The sequence below is a fragment of the Hordeum vulgare genome, chromosome 3H, assembly GCF_904849725.1.
Source record: "Hordeum vulgare subsp. vulgare chromosome 3H, MorexV3_pseudomolecules_assembly, whole genome shotgun sequence".
NCBI lineage: Eukaryota > Viridiplantae > Streptophyta > Magnoliopsida > Poales > Poaceae > Hordeum > Hordeum vulgare.
In genome coordinates this window covers 161,273,623-161,291,496 of record NC_058520.1, presented here as the reverse complement: position 1 = coordinate 161,291,496, position 17,874 = coordinate 161,273,623, and positions in this window count along the sequence as shown.

The following is a 17,874-nucleotide window of genomic DNA, read 5'->3' as shown; positions in this document are numbered from 1 at the left end:
GTTCCACCTTTGAAAGTGTAATTGGCAAGCATGGTGGAGATCTCAAGATCTGGTATCTTCCATTTATTGGTCACGATATCTTTCATGTACTTGGCATACGGAGACATTTTGCGCATATCAACTAACCGCATCTGCAGAAAGACGGGTCTTATCATTTCAATAAAGTGCTCAAAATCCTCATCATCCTTTTTCTTGGATGGTTTAGGAGGAAAGGGCATAGGTCTCTGAACCCATGGCTCTCTTTCTTTACCATGCTTCCTAGCAGTGAAGTCATTCTTATCGTATCTCTTAGGTTGTGGGTTATCAGGACTAACCGTAGGTTCAATCTCCACATCCTCATAATTGCTAGGTTGAGCATTATTATCAACATCGCTGTCCATATTGTCACCAGGTTCATGTTCATCACCAGATTGTGTTTCTGCATCAGACGCAGAAATATCATTTGGTACTTCAGGTGTGACAGTATTTGGTGAACTAACATGCAGGTTTGTATCATCCTTCTTCTTCTCCTTAGGATGACTGGGTGCATCTGCATTAATTCCTTGAGAATCTTGATTGATTCTCTTAGGATGACCTTCAGGATACAAAGGTTCCTGAGTCATTTTGCCTCCTCTAGTAACGACTCTGACAGAGTTGTCATTTAATTAATTGAGCAGGTCATTCTGAGCTTTAAGTACTTGTTCTACCTGAGTAGTAATCATAGAAGCATGTTTACTCAGAAGCTTCAGATCATTGATATTTCTGTCTACACAAGCACTTAAATGACTAAGCATACGAGTACTTTGTTCCAAATGTGTGCTAACATAATCATTGAAACTCTGTTGTTTAGCAACAAAGTTGTCAAATTCATCAAAGCATAGGCTAGCATGTTTATCAAAAGGAATATCACTCTCATCAAACCTACACAGAGAATTTACTTCGACTACCTGTATCGGGTTATTAAGACCATGGATCTCTTCGATAGATGGTAGATTTTTGACATCTTCAGATTTAATTCCTTTCTCTTGCATAGATTTCTTGGCTTCTTGCATATCTTTGGGACTGAGGAATAGAATACCTCTTTTCTTCGGAGTTGGCTTAGGAGGTGGTTCGGGAATAGTCTAATCATTATCGTTGATCAAGATGTTATTTAGTAGAGTCTCAGCTTGTTCTACAGTTCGTTCCCTAAAAACACAACGGCACAACTATCTAGGTGGTCTTTAGAGGAATCAGTAAGTCTGTTATAGAAGATATCAAGTATCTCGTTCTTCTTAAGAGGGTGATCAGGCAAAGCATTCTGTAGCTGGACGAGCCTCCTCCAAGCTTGTGGGAGACTCTCTTCTTTGAGTTGAGCAAAGTTGTATATTTCCTGCAAGGCAGCTTGCTTCTTATGGGCAGGGAAATATTTCTCACAAAAGTAATAGACCATGTCCTGGGGACTACTCACACATCCAGGAGCAAGGGAAGTGAACGAGGATTTAGCGTCATCCTTTAGAGAGAAAGGAAACAACTTAAGGATATAGTAGTGACGGATCTTGTCCTCACTAGAGAAAAGGGTGGCTATATCGTGTAGTTTGGTAAGATGGGCTACGACCGTCTCAGACTCATAACCGTGGAAAGGATCAGATTCGACTAGAGAGATTATCTCAGGATCGACAGAGAATTCATAATCCTTATCGGTGATAAAGATAGGTAAAGTGGCAAACTTCGGGTCGTATTTCATCCTAGGTTTGAGAGATTGTTCCTTCCACTTGAGAAGTAATTTCTTAGCGTCATAGGCATCCTTACACGCAAGAAAATTCTCAGCTATCTCTCCCTCCATAACGTAACCCTCAGGTATATCAGGCAATTCATATCTAGGAGAGCTAGATCTAGCAGGAGCAAAAACAGGTTCTATCTCAATAGTATCAGCAGTTTCAGAAGCATCACGAGCATTGGCAGTAACTCTAGCAATATGAGCATCAAGGAACACCCCTAGTGGCACATCAGGCAAAGTAGCATCTTTAGCAGTATCAAGCATGGCATCATCAGGCAAAATAGCATCTCTAGCATCATCAGGCAAAGCAGTATCAGGCATAGCATGTCTAGCAGTATCAGGCAAAATAGCATCTCTAGCATCATCAGGCAAAGCAGTATCAGGCATAGCATCTCTAGCAGTATCATGCATAGTAGCATCATAAGCATCATCAAGCACAGGCGACATATCAAGATTTCTAGCAGGAGGTGATGTCGCAAACTTACTCATAACTAAAGGTGAATCAAGTGCACAGCTAGATGGCAGTTCCTTACCTCCCCTCGTAGTTGAGGGCAAGACTTTGGTTTTTGGATCTTTCAGATTCTTCATAGTGATCAGCAAATATAAATCCCAAGTGACTCAGATAATATAGCAATACCTCCCCGGCAACGACGCCAGAAAAATGCTGCTAACGGCAGTCCCCGGCAACGACACTAGAAGAATGTTGTTGACGTGTCCCTGACTTGATGACTTCACGACAACAGAGCCATAACTGCTCCTAGTTGCTCAACAATTAGCAATTCTCTTGCAATGGACCACCAGCGCGTGGGTTCGCGGCAGTTTTCGAGGGTAGAGTATTCAACCCAAATTTGTTGGTTCGCCAGGCAGGAAGTGAGAGGATACTCTCGAGTATTAGCAGATGAATGTGTCAGATTCAACCACACCTGAAAGATTAGTATCTGCAAGCAAAGTATCAGCAGCAAAGTAGTATGATAACAACGGCGTCAGAAACGATCTGTTGACGGTAGACTATTCCTAACGGTTGTATCAATGGCGCCAGAAGTTGCCCGTGGACCGGAATAGTCTTTTCCCGACAACGGCGAGCGAACCAGTATTGTAGCTGGTAGCAGCAGTGTAACGAGTAACATCAGTGGCAAGGAACAGCAGTAGTGCCAGCAGTAGCAAGTAGCAAAAGTAGCAAGTAACAGCAGCAGAGCAAAATAAGTAACAGCAGCAGAGAAAAACAAGTAACAATAGCAGTGGGACAAACTCGTAGGCAATGGGTCGGTGATTCGTTTGGATGACATTCATCATGCAACAGTTATAACACGAAGAGATATGTGGCTAGCTCCCGTTCGTCAATGTGATGTAGGCATGCATTCCATGTGTAATCATACGTGCTTAGGGAAAAGAACTTGCATGACATCTATTGTCCATCCCTCCCGTGGCAGCGGGGTCCAAAAAGATACTACGAGATATTAAGGTTCTCCTTTTAATAAAGAACCAGAACAACGCATTAGCACTTGGTGAACACACGAACTCCTCAAACTATGGTCATCACCGGGAGTGGTTCCGGTTATTGTCAATCCAGGGTTGCCGGGTCATAACACATAGTAGGTAACTATAACTTGCAAGATCTGATCTAAAACACACATATATTGGTGACAACATAATAATTTCAGATCTGAAATCATGGCACTCGGGCCCTAGTGACAAGCATTAAGCATGGCAAAGTAGTAGCAACATCAATGTCAGAACATAGTGGATACTAGGGATCAATCCCCGTCAAAACTAACTCGATTACATGATAGATCTCATCCTACTCATCACCGCCCAGCGATCCTACAAATAGATTACTCACGAACGATGAAGAGCTTCATGGAATTGGAGAGGGAAGAAGGTTGATGATGACGACGACGATGATTTCCCTTCTCCGGAGCCCAAAACGGACTCCAGATCTGTCCTCCAGATGAAGAAAAGGATGTGGCGGCGCCTCCGTATCGCAAACGCGATGAAATCTTCTCTTCTGATTTTTTTGGGACGAAAGTGAATTTATAGAGCTGAGTTTGGGGGCGGCAGACCCACGTGGGCCCCACAAGCTTGGTTGCCGCGGCTAGGGGGGAGGCCGCGGCAACAGGGCTTGTGGCCCACTGGCCCATGCCCTCCGGTGGATCTTTGCGGAGGTATTTTTCATATTTTCCAGAAACATTCTCCGTAAATTTTCAGGACGTTCCAAGAACTTTCATTTTTGCACAAAAACAACACCATGGCAATTCTGCTGAAAACAGCGTGAGTCCGGGTTAGTTCCATTCAAATCATGCAAATTAGAGTCCAAAACAAGGGCAAAAGAGTTCGGAAAAGTAGATACGATGGAGACGTATCAGTCAGCCATGGCGGGTGGTTCATCTCGTAGCGCAGCATTAAGGACATAACCCTTCTTCCCAGATTGCAGGAGCAACTTAAGATTACGAGCCGAGTCTACAAAGTTGCTTCCATCATCTTTCAACTTAGCTTTCTCTAGGAACGTATTCAAATTCAAGGTGATTGTCGCGTGAGCTATTGATCTACAACACAATTATTTCAAAGTGGACTTAGACTATGTTCAAGATAATTAGAGTTTAACTAATCAAATTACTTGCTAAACTCCCACTCAAAAAGTACATCTCTCTAGTCATTTGAGTGGTACATGATCCAAATTCACTAACTCAAGTCCGATCATCACGTGAGTTGAGAATAGTTTCAGTGGTAAACATCTCTATGCTAATCATATCAACTATACGATTCATGCTCGACCTTTCGGTATCATGTGTTCCGAGGCCATGTCTGCACTTGATAGGCTCGTCAAGCTTAACTCGAGTGTTCCGCGTGTGCAACTGTTTTCCACCCGTTGTATGTGAACATTGAGTCTATCACACCCGATCATCACGTGGTGTCTCGAAACGACGAACTGTAGCAACGGTGCACAGTCGGGGAGAACACAATTTCGTCTTGAAATTTTAGGGATAGATCACCTTATAATGCTACCGTCGTTCTAAGCAAAATAAGGTGCATAAAAGGATTAACATCACTTGCAATTCATAAGTGACATGATATGGCCATCATTTTGTGCTTCTTGATCTCCATCACCAAAGCACCGGCACGATCTTCTTGTCACCGGCGCCACACCATGATCTCCATCATCATGATCTCCATCAACGTGTTGCCATCGGGGTTGTCGTGCTACTTATGCTATTGCTACTAAAGCTACGTCCTAGCAATATAGTAAACGCATCTGCAAACACAAACGTTAGTTTAAAGACAACCCTATGGCTCCTGCCGATTGCCGTACCATCGACGTGCAAGTCGATATTAACTATTACAACATGATCATCTCATACATCCAATATATCACATCACGTCATTCGCCATATCATATCACAAGCATACCTGCAAAAACAAGTTAGACGTCCTCTAATTTGTTGTTGCATGTTTTACGTGGCTGCTATGGGTATCTAGTATGATCGCATCTTACTTACGCCAAAACCACAACGGAGATGTGCAAATTGCTATTTAACCTCTCCAACCACCTCGGTCAAAACTATTTCAACTAAAGTTGAAGAAACTAACACCGGCCAATCATCTTTATGCAACGAGGTTGCATGTCAATCGATGAAACCAGTCTTTTGTAAGCGTACAAATAATGTCGGTCCGGGCCGCTTCAATCCAACAATACCGCTGAATCGAGAAAAGACTAAGAGGGCAGCAAATCGAACATCACCGTCCACAAAACCCTTTGTGTTCTACTCGAGATAACATCTATGCATGAACCTAGCTCATGATGCCATTGTTGGGGAACGTTGCATGGGAAACAAAAATTTTCCTACGCACACGAAGACCTATCATGGTGATATCCATCTACGAGAGGAGATTTGGATTTACGTACCCTTGTAGATTGCAGAGCAGGAAGCATTAAGAAATGCGGTTGATGTAGTGGAACGTCAGCCCCACGAACCGTCCCACGAACCGTCCCGCGATTCGTCCCACGATCCATTTCGATCTAGTGCCGAACGGACGGCACCTCCGCGTCCAGCACACGTACATCTCGACGATGATCTCAGCCTTCTTGATCCAGCAAGCAAGACAGAGAAGTAGATGAGTTCTCCGGCAGCATGACAACTCTCCGGTGGTGGTGACGATCTACTCCTACATGGCTCTGCCCGAGCTCCGCAGAAATACGATCTAGAGGTAAAACTATGGTGTCTGGATCTGAGTTGCACGTGGCAAAAGTTGTCTCAAATCAGCCCTAAATCACCACTATATATAGGAGGGAGGGGGAGGAGGCTTGCCTAGAGGGCCAAGCCCTCAAGGGTGCACCGGCCAGGGAGGAGAGGATGAATCCTACTCCTATTAGGATTGGAAAGCGGAGTCCTTCTCTTCCTTCCCACCTCCCCTTTTTTTCTTTTCTTTAGTTTTCTTATCTTGGCACCAAGGCCCACTTGGGCTGTCCCACCAGACCACTAAGGGCTGGTGCGCCACCCTTAAGGCCATTGGGCTTCCCCCGGGTGGGTTGCCCCCCTCCCGGTAAATTTTCGGAACCCATTCGTCCCTCCCGGTACAATGCCGGTAATGCCCGAAAACCTTCCGGTAACCAAATGAAACCATCCTATATATCAATCTTCGTTTCCGGAGAATTCCGGAAACCCTCATGACGTCCATGATCTCATCTGGGACTCTGAACAACATTCGGTAACCACTAAGTGTGCAGACCCTGCGGGTTCGAGAACTATGTAGACATGCCCTCAGGCACTCGTCGGTCAATATCCAATAGCGGGACCTGGATGCTCATATTGGATCCTACATATTCTCCGAAGATCATATCAGTTGAACCTCAGTGTCAAAGATTCATATAATCCCGTATGTCATTCCCTTTGTCCTTCGGTATGTTACTTGCTCGAGATTTGATCATTGGTATCCGCATACCTATTTCAATCTCGTTACCGTCAAGTCTCTTTACTCATTCCGTAACACAAGATCCCGTGACTTCCACTTATTCACATTGCTTGCAAGGATTGTGTGTGATGTTGCATTACCGAGTGGGCCCTGGGATACCTCTCCGTCACACGGAGTGACAAATCCCAGTTTTTGATCCATACTAACTCAACGGACACCTTCGGAGATACCTGTAGAGCACCTTTATAGTTACCCAGTTACGTTGTGACGTTTGATGCACACAAGGTATTCCTCCAGTGCCAGTGAGTTATATGATCTCATGGTCATAGGAACAAATACTTGACACGCAGAAAACAATAGCAATAAAACGACACGATCAATATGCTACGTTCATAGTTTGGGTCTAGTACATCACATGATTCTCCTAATGATGTGATCCAGTTATCAAGTGACAACACTTGCACATAGTCAGAAAACCTTGACTATCATTGATCAACTGGCTAGACAACTAGAGTTGCTAGGGACATTGTTTTGTCTATGTATCCATAGATGTATCCATGTTTTCATTCAATACAATTATAACATGGATAATAAACGATTATTTTAAACAGGAAATATAATAATAACTATTTATCATTGCCTCTAGGGCATATTTCCAACAGGGCTTGCCCTTGTTTTGGGTGGAGCCGGCCATGGCTGTTTTCTAGGGTCTGCTCATCGACGATGGTGTAGAGAGGTGGCGAGATGGGGACGGGGGTCTGGAAGCAAATGAGGCTGAATCCCACCACACGCTCGGATTAAAAAAGGCCGACCGTGGTCACTGACGTGTGTGTCTGCATAGGGTGGCCGTCATTAATTAAGTTGACCACATGTATTTGGACGACCGACGGGTGTGGATGGGGCGGACACCGAGAGTGCCTAGCTGCCCCAGCTGATCGACGCGGAGGGCCTCATGGGCGTGGACCTGCTCACCACCATGGTGGCAGCCGGGTGCCGCCGCTCCAGTACCGCCCGCACCTCATGTGCGAGATGGGTGGCTGGTGCAACCCGTGTCAGCTCCCCACGGAGGATCTGAGGATGGTGCACATGGTGAGCCGGGTGAACCTGATCTGTGCCGCCAGGATGGATGAGGGGGAGTGGCAATGGGGCAAGGCTCCCTACGATCGGCAGCATCCATCCCTTGTGGTAGGTAACCCATTGCCTTTCCTTTTTTCTGCCGTGTATGCCACTTTTTCGTGCCTAACGCCAGGCGCCTTTCACGACGATAGTTGTTTCCCTGGCCACAAGCCTACGACAAGCCAGTAGCTGACTTGCCGGAGTCGGACGCCAAGGAGAACGAGGATGCTAATGAAGTGGAGCCGGGGGACGCGGCCCGAGCCGGAGGTGAGGTATCGGGAGCCGACGCGACTGAGTCGAAGGAATCCGATTCGGTTGCTGCGAAAGCACAATCGATCCCTAAGGTAGTTTTGGTAATTAATCACAACATATGCATCATTAGACTAATGAATTTATCCAAGTACATTTTAGAAAAGTTCAAAGATGCTTTGGATATTGGATTATGTGGAGATGCCCTTTTGATGCAAGGAAGGAATAGGATTGGCTAAGGCTTCACGCAAGAAGACTCTTCATTTTACACTTTGTGAGAAATCACTTTGAGTCCATAGGAAAACCAATACTATTAAAAGGGGGTGAGGTAATATGATGAGTTGGTTGCTCAAGTGCTTAGAGATAGCCACCAAAAATACTCAACCACTTTCCCACAAAGTATATCTGTCGTAAGCCACATATGCAAAATTGGTGCCACTAACATTTCCTACTTTGCTATACCGATTTTACACTTAGAGAGATCTTATGAAAATCCCACCATCTCATTACAACCAACATTCCTATCGACGCCACCATGATTGGGTGACCAACATTTTGTTGAGGTAACTTCAAATTTCGGAATTTCCGAGTTTGAAGTCGGTCTCACCGAGTTTGGAAACCAGTCTAGGTCATTGTATCGGTACCACCGAGATTCCTATATCGGTCTCACCAAGAATTCAAAGTTGCCACATTTAGTGCAACTCGGTACCACCAAGATTAACATTTCGGTGTCACTGAGTTGGGCAATAATGTTGTAACGGTTGGATTTCAGGATATGCCTATATATACCCCTCCACCTACCTCTCACTGGTAGAGGAAGCACTCAGAACACACTTACACACGCCAGATCCATTTCTCTCACAAAGAGCCACATACTCTTGTGTTGAGATGAAGAGATTCCATTCCAACCATTTGAACCTTGATTTCTAGCCTCCCCAAATTGCTTTCCACAAGATCAATCTATCCTACCCCTGCCAAATATGAGAGAGAGTGATTGAGTGTTGAGGAGACTATATTTACAAGCACAAGAGCAAGGAGTTCATCGTTCTACCACATATATTACCTTTTGGAGGGTGGTGCCTCCTACTTTATGTTGTGTAGTTAAACCAAGATGTTTGTAAGGGAAAGGAGATCGCTGCTACCTCTTGATCTTGCGTTGGTTTTCTCCCTTGAAGAGGGAAGGGTGATGTAGCACGGTAGGAGTAAGTATTTCCCTCAGTTTGAGAACCAAGGTATCAATCCAGTAGGAGTATCAAGATGAAGCGCCAATGTACCTGCGCAAACACAAACGAGCTTGCACCCAACGCTATAAAGGGGTTGTCAATCCCTTCAAGATTGATTGCAAGGTGAGATCTGAAGGCGGAAAGTGCAACAAAGTAAAAGTGTAGGGCTGAAAATATGATGTGAAGTAGACCCGGGGGCCATAGTGTTCACTAGAGGCTTCTCTCAAGATAGCAAATATTACGGTGGGTGAACGAATTACTGCCGAGCAATTGATAGAACTGCGCAAAGTCATGAAGATATCTAAGGCAATGATCATACATATAGGCATCACGTCCGAGACAAGTAGACCGATACTTTCTGCATCTACTACTATTACTTCACACATCGACCTCTATCCAGCATGCATCTAGTGTATTGAGTTCATGACAAACAGAGTAACGCCTTAAGCAAGATGACATGATGTAGAGGGATAAATTCATGCAATAGATATAAACCCCATCTATTTACTCTTGATGGCAACAACATGATGCATGCCTCGCTTCCCCTTCTGTCACTGGGTGAGGTCACCGCATGATATGAACCCAAAACCAAGCACTTCTCCCATTGCAAGAATCATAGATCAAGTTGGCCAAAAAAAACCCACAACTCGAAGAGAATTACAAGGATATGAAATCATGCATATAAGAGATCAGAAGGAACTCGAATAAGATTCATAGATAATCTGATCATAAATCCACAATTCATTGGAACTCGACAAACACACCACAAAAGAAGATTACATCGGATAGATCTCCATGAAGATCATGGAGAACTTTGTATTGCAGATCCAAGAGAGAGAAGAAGCCATCTAGCTACTAGCTCTGGACCCAAAGGTCTATGGTGAACTACTCACACATCATTGGAGAGGCAATGGTGTTGATGAAGAAGCCCTCCGTATCCGAATCCCCCCTCTGGCAAGGCACCAGAACGTGCCCCAGATGAGATCTTTCAGAGAGAGAAGCTTGCTGCGGCGGAAAATTATTTTTGTGGATCTCTCCCGTGGTTTGGATTTTTCGGGGATTTATAGGCGGAAGAAGTAGGGCGGAGGAGCCACAGGGGCCCCACAAGCCTGCTAGGCGCGCCCCCTGGCCGCGCCTAGGGTGATTGGCCTCCCCCGGTGTCCTCTATCTTGGTTCTCACGCTCACTTCATATCTTCTGTTCCGGAAAAAATATTTTCGAAGGTTTTATTCCGTTTGGACTCCGTTTAATATTCTCATCCGAAAAGGGTCAAAAACACGGAAAAAACTGGAACTCGCACTTGGCACTGAGTTAATAAGTTAGTCCCAAAAAAGATATAAAAGGAATACAAAACATCCAAAGTTTGACAAGAAAATAGCATGGAACCAACAAAAATTATAGATACGTTGGGGACGTATCAATCGCCTACTTCGTGAAGATCTACCTTGAGTGAGGCTAGTCGAGTGTGGACGAAAGCCATGGTGGAATAGACAAGGCCGCTTCTTTATGGACCCCTTGTGGGTGGACCCTCCGTGGACTCTTGCAGCCGTTACCCTTCGTGGGTTGAAGTCTCCACTAACATGGACACACGATAGCGCCACCTATCGGAACCATGCCAAAAATCACCGTGTCAACCTTTGCATTTGATCTCCGTGCCTTACCCTCTACTTTACACTTGCATGTTTTAATTTCCGCCACTATACTCTTAGATATGCATGTGTAGGGTGTACTTGACTATTCATAGTTGCTAAAACTGTCCCACACTAAAGATTGGAAAAAGTTTAAGTTTTTATCTTGTCAAGTAGTCTAATCACCCCCCTCTAGACATCATTTCAATCCTATAAGTAGTATCAGAGCTTTGGTCTCCATTGCATTGGTTTCACAACCTAGGAGAGTATGGCATCTAGTGAGGGAAATTATCATCGTAGAGGTTCATATTTCAATGGCACTAATTTTGCTAGCTGGAAGCATAAGATGAAAATGCAAATTCTTGGTCATAATGCTCCCATTTGGGTTGTCATACATCTCCAACGTATCGATAATTTATGAAGTATTCATGCCAGATTTGCCTATGTTTATAATAACTTTATATGGTATTGATGCACTTTATATGATTTATTTAGAACTAACCCGGACTAACGCTATTTTCAATAGAATTACCGTGGTGTTGTTTTTTGTGTAGAAATTGAAAGTTCTCGGAAATGCCCGAAACTTTTTTATGATTTTTTCTGGAACATATGAGCAACATAGGAGTGAAGAAACACCAGAGGAGGGCTTCCACGAAGGCACAAGCCAACAGGGCGCGACCTGGGCCTTGGTCGCGCCCTGATGGCTTGTGGGGCCTACGTGGCTCCGTTGCGCGTGATTCCAATGCTAAAAAATCCTATAAATCCCAGAAACCCCAGAAGTAAAGAGAGAACTTCTGCTCCACTGCCACAACTCTTTGTATCACCGAAAAACCAATCTGGAGCGATTCCATTACCCTGCCGGGGAGGGAAAACTATCACTGGTGGCCATCTTCATCATCCGGCGGAGGCCATGACGAGGAGGGAGTAGTTCACCCTCGAGGCTGAGGTTATATACCGGTAGCTATGTGTTCAGTCTCTCTCTCTATCTCTCTCTCTCTCTCTCTCTCTCTCTCTCTCTCGTGTTCTTGAGATGGCACGATCTCAAGAACACGGGCTTTGTTAATAAAGTTGGATCATATGATGTATTTCCCTTACCATCTTGTTGTGATGAATTGAGTCTTTTTCTTTAAGATCTCGTCATGTTAGATTGAGCATATTGGTATGACAACACTTGATATATGTTGAGAATATTTAATGAGATTTCCTTGAATGTTGAGCATGATTGCAATGTTGTTAGTTTGAATTCTCTGAATGTTCATGATTTTAATGATATGCAAAGCCACAAGCTTGGGGATGCTATGCATAATGAAGATGATATTTTTAGTTCCCCAAGTTTTGATGAGCAAATTTATTATGATGATGGCATGCCTCCTATTTATGATGATTATGATGATGGCATGTATGCTGTGAGGAGTAATGATAACCATGAAACTTGTCATCATGATTTTAATATTCAATTTGGTTATGTCAATCAATTGTCTCATGATAGTTATTTTGTTGAGTTTGCTCCCACTACTGTGATTAGGAGAGTAAAGAAAATTCTATGCTTGTGCATCATGAAGATAATGCTTTATGTGATAGTTATAATGTTGAATTCCTTCATGATGCTACTGAAAATTATTATGAGGTAGGAACTTATGCTTGTAGGAATTGCAATAATATCAAGTTTCCTCCCTATGTGTTGAAAATCTTGAAGTTTTGCTTGTTTTGCCTTCCTATGCTAGTTGATTCTTGTTCCCAAAAATTGTTTGCTCACAAAATATCTATGCATAGGAAGAGAGTTAGATTTCAATGTGCTTGTGATATGCTTCATGATTCTCCCATTGTATTCCAATTCAATATTTTTACATGAGCATCATTGAAATCATCATGCCTAGTTGAAAAGGCTTTAAAGAAAAGCGCGTCTTGGGAGACAACCCAACACTTTTACATTCGGTTCTTGTGTGTTCACATGATTAATCTACTTTATTAATCATGTTTTGTTTATTTTATTTCAATAAAGTGCCAAGTAAAGCCTTTGGGATAGTATCGGAACTTGTTAGTTTGAATATGTGCAAAAACAGGAACTTTTGCCTCCAGTATATGAACTATGTGATTTTACTGGGAAGTCAAAAAATTCTGAAATTTTTACACAGCTTTATATGCAAATTCTATGTGTTTCCCTAATTGTTCAAAAAAAAGTCAAGTAAGTATGGTGTTCAGTCAGATCTTTACAAACTGTTCGGTTTTTGACAGATTCTGTTTTGCATGCATAGTTTTCTTGTTTTAGTGTTTATATAGCTTATATTGAGTGATATAAATTACGGAATGATAGAATATGATAGTCATCATGTGGTAACAATTATGAATCTTGTCTTGGCAGTACCTAAGTGAATGATCTATCTTTATTATACTAACCCATCTCACGAAGTTCTGTTAAGTTTTGTGTGATTGAAGTTTTCAAGTTTTGGGTGAGATACCGATATGAGGAGAATAAGGAGTGGAAATACCCTAATCTTGGGGATTACCAAGGCACCCGAAGGTAATATTCTAGGAAGACCCAATCGTCTAAGCTTAGGGATGCCCCGAAAAGCATCCCCTCTTTCGTCTTCGATACTATCGGTATATCTCACTTGAAGCTATATTTTTATTCGTCACATAATATGTGATTTTCTTGGAGTATCATTTTATTTTCTTAGTATTTGCTTGCTATTATTTATAATCTTGCTTTCAATAAAAAGTTCCAAGAATTGCCTTTAGAATGCTTGAATTGCATGTGTGATTTGTGTTGTATAAAAAACAGAAACCGTTGTTGCAGTATTTGAATTATGTAGTTTTACTGGAACGTTCAAAGTTTCTAATTTTTTTACACAGAATGTTCATACAAATTCTTTATAGTGTACTAAATTTGCATAATTTTTGGAGCTACATAAGTACACTGTTTTAATAAATTGCTAAAGACTGTCATGTTTAGATAGATTGTTGTCATAGTTTTGTTATCTATTTCTTCTATAGTTTTCATGACTTATTTTAGTAGATATAGATTGTGGAAATGATAGTATACAGTAGATAATGTTTGAAAATTATTATGAAACTTGTCTTGGCAGTACATGAAGTGTTGATTTATTCTTATGTGTACTAACCTATCTCACGAGTTCTTTTCAAGTTTTGTGTGGATGAAGTTTTTGAGACATAGGTGAAATCGGGACATGAGAGGATTGAACGAGATACAAAATCTCAAGCTTGGGGATGCCCAAGGCACCCCAAAAAATATATTACAAGAAGTCTCAAGCATCTAAGCTTGGGGATGCTACGCATCCCACCCCTCTTCGTCAACTATCGGTTAGCCTATGTTGAGCCTAAATTTTTATTCGTTCAAATGATATATACTATTCTTGGAGTGCTATTCTTGTTTTGTTTGATGTTTGAATAAAATATCAAGATCTAAAAATCTTTACTTAGAGAGAGTCCTCATATAGCTAGTTAATTGTTTGATTACTCATTGACCTTCACTTATATCTTTTGAGAGTAGTTTGATGTTTACTCTTGTGCTTCACTTATATCCTAAGAGTAAACCATTGAATGAATTGAATATCATAAATGTGAAATTATATATATGCTTCATATGCTCATCTCATGGGGAGTAGTGACTTCACATACTAGGATTATAAGCAGTAAAATTTATTGGAAGTTAGCAAATGTAACATTGGTCATTTAAACGATTCATGAAACTGAGGGAAATACTTACTGCTACTGTGCTGCATCACCCTTTCATCTTCCGAGGGAAATACTTACTGCTACTGTGCTGCATCACCCTTTCCTCTTCAAGGGAAAAACCAACGCAAGCTCAAGAGGTTGCTAGAAGAATTTTTGGCGCCGTTGCCGGGGAGTATTCAAAGTGAAGCATATCCAAGTAACTATCGCAAACTCATCTCTTGCATTTACATTATTTTCCTTTTGCCTCTTGTTTTCCTCTCCCCAACTTCTGAAAAAACAAAATTTACAAAAATATTTGCCTTTTTCGTTCGCACTTTCTTTTGCTTGCTTTCTGTTTGCTTGTGTTGCCATGTGCCTTCTATTTGCTTGCATCTTCGCTTGCTAAAAAATCTATTGATATGGATCCTCATACACTTGCTAATCTTTTCAAGAGATACAATTATGTTGAACCAATTGCTAGTGAGTTTTGTGCACTAGATTATCTTAATGAAGTTTTTCTTGAGATGCGTGAATCTGAAAATTGTGATGAAGAAATTTATGAAGTGATTCACGAGGTCTCCTTGAATGAAAAACATGATTGCAATGGTTTCACTATAAATTCTATTAATGACAATCATGCTAAAAATATGCAAAACCCTAAGCTTGGGGATGTTACTTTTGCTATGTTCACTACTTGTTGCAATGATCATGATTGGGGTGATGATTTTTCTTATGATCTTGAAAATTTGTCTAAGCCTCATGATGAATATGATATTTATAATAATGTTTGCAATAATATTGAGAGTGGGTTTGGAGAATTCATGACTTTAGTTGATGATAATCCCACTATTTTTGAAGAGCGTTAACTTTGCATGCATGTGGATCATGAAAAGAATATCCTATGTGATAGTTATATTGTTGAATTTGAATATGATCCCACATGTAATTATTATGAGAGAGGAAAATATGGTTGTAGAAATTTTCATATCACTAAATCACCTCTCGTTATGTTGAGATTGCTATTGTCTCTTTCCTCTTCCTTGCATATGGTAGTTATTGCTTGTCTTGATAACTTGTTTTCCTATAAAATGCCTATGAATAGGAAGTATTTTAGACTTAGGTATGTTTGTCACATGTTTCGTGATGCTCTCTTCGTGTCCGATTGCTATCTTTTATGTGAGCATCATTGAATTATCAATACCTAGCTAAAAGGCTTTAAAGAAAAGCGCTTGTTGGGAGGCAACCCAATGAATAAATTTATTTTTTCTTTTCACTTTCTGTTTTGTTGAGTCCACACCATCATGATTCTGTTATGATTGTGTTTGTTATGTTTCTTTTAGTGTTTGTGCCAAGTAGAACCTTTATGATTAGTTTTGGTGATGGCTGTTTGATCATGCTGAAAAAGACAGAAACTTTGTGCTCACGAAATTATTTTTAGTTCCTATCCAGAAAGAGCTTTTGAGTTTATTCTTTTTGCTGATGCTTTATATGCGAATTGCCCTATTTTTCATAATTGTTCAGAAGTTTTGGGATACCTGAGGTATACGAAGTATACAGATTGCTACAGATTGGTCTGTTTTTGACAGATTCTGTTTTTGTTGTGTTGATTGCTTATTTTGATGAAACTATGGTTAGTATCGGGGGGTACTAGCCATGAAAAAGTGAGAATACAGTAATAAAACATCAATCTAAATGGAAATCAAGTTTACTACAATACCTAGAGAGTTGGTGGTTTGTTTTCTTATGCTAACGATATCATGAGTTTATGTTTAAGTTTTGTGTTGTGAAGTTTTCAAGTTTAGGGTGATGCTCTTATGGACAATGGAACAAAGAGTGGAAAGAGCTTAAGCTTGGGGATGCCCAAGACATCGCAAGCCAAATTCAAGGACACCAAAAAGCCTAAGTTTGGGGATGCCCCGGGAAGGCATCCCCTCTTTCGTCTTCATTCCATCGGTAACGTTACTTGGAGCTATATTTTTATTCACCACATGATATGTGTTTTGCTTGGAGCATCGTGTATTATAGGAGTCTTTTTCTTTTTGTTTTGTCGCAATCATCCTTGCTGAACACCTTTTTGAGAGAGACATGCACTCATCGTGAATTTTCTAGAATACTCATTGAGCTTCACTTATATCTTTTGAGCTAGATAACTTTGCTCTAGTGCTTCACTTAGATCTTTTTAGAGCACGGCGGCGTCATATTTTGAAGAAATAAAAACTCTTGATCTTCACTTATATCTTTTTGAGAGTGCTCTCTCTAAGTAACTTGGTAATTGGCGTGTGCTATGAAAGTAGTCCTAAATATGATAGGCATCCAAAGAGGATATAATAAAAACTTCAGTATTCAAGTGCATTGATTAGTAAGAGAAGTTTGATTCCTAAGAATTAAGTTTTGCGATATTGATTTGGTAATATTAGAGTTATGTTAGCAGGGTGTTGTGAATCTAGAAATACTTGTGTTGAAGTTAGTGATTCCCGTAGCATGCACGTATGGTGCACCGCTATGTTAGGAAGTCGGAGCATAATTGATTTATTGATTGTCATCCTTTGTGTGGCGGTCGGGATCACGTAATGGTTAACACCTACCAACCCTTCCCCTAGGAGTATGCGTTTAGCACTTTGTTTCGATTACTAATAAAACTTTCACAATAAGTATATGAGTTCTTCATGACTAATGTGAGTCCATGGTATAGATGCACTTTCACCTTCCACCGTTGCTAGCCTCTCTGGTGCCGTACAACTTTCGCTGGTGCACAAACTCACCATATACCTTCCTCAAAACAGCCACCATACCTACCAATTATGGCATTTTCATAGCCATTCCGAGATATATTGCCATGCAACTCCCACTGTTCCATCTCATGACTTGTGCCGTCACTTTCATATTGCCATTGCATGATCGTAAGATAGCTAGCGAGATGTTTCAACATCATATGCTAAACTAGATCGTTGCACATCCCGGTACACTGCCGAAGGCATTTCCTTTAGAGTCATCATTGTTCTAAGCATTGACCTGTGAGTAAATAAAAGTGTGATGATCATCATTATTAGAGCATTGTCCCATGTGAGTAAAAAAAATAGGCCAAACATGCCCACCAAAAAAATGAAAAGAGGCCAAAGAGCCCAAACAAAAAAAGAGAGAAAAAGAGAGGAGGGACAATGCTACTATGTTTTTCCACACTTGTGCTTCAAAATAGCACCATGTTCTTCATGATAGAGAGTCTCTTGTTTTGACACTTCCATATACTAGTGGGAATCTTCATTATATAACTTGGCTTGTATATTCCAATGATGGGCTTCCTCAAAATTGCCCTAGGTCTTCGTGAGCAAGCAAGTTGGGTG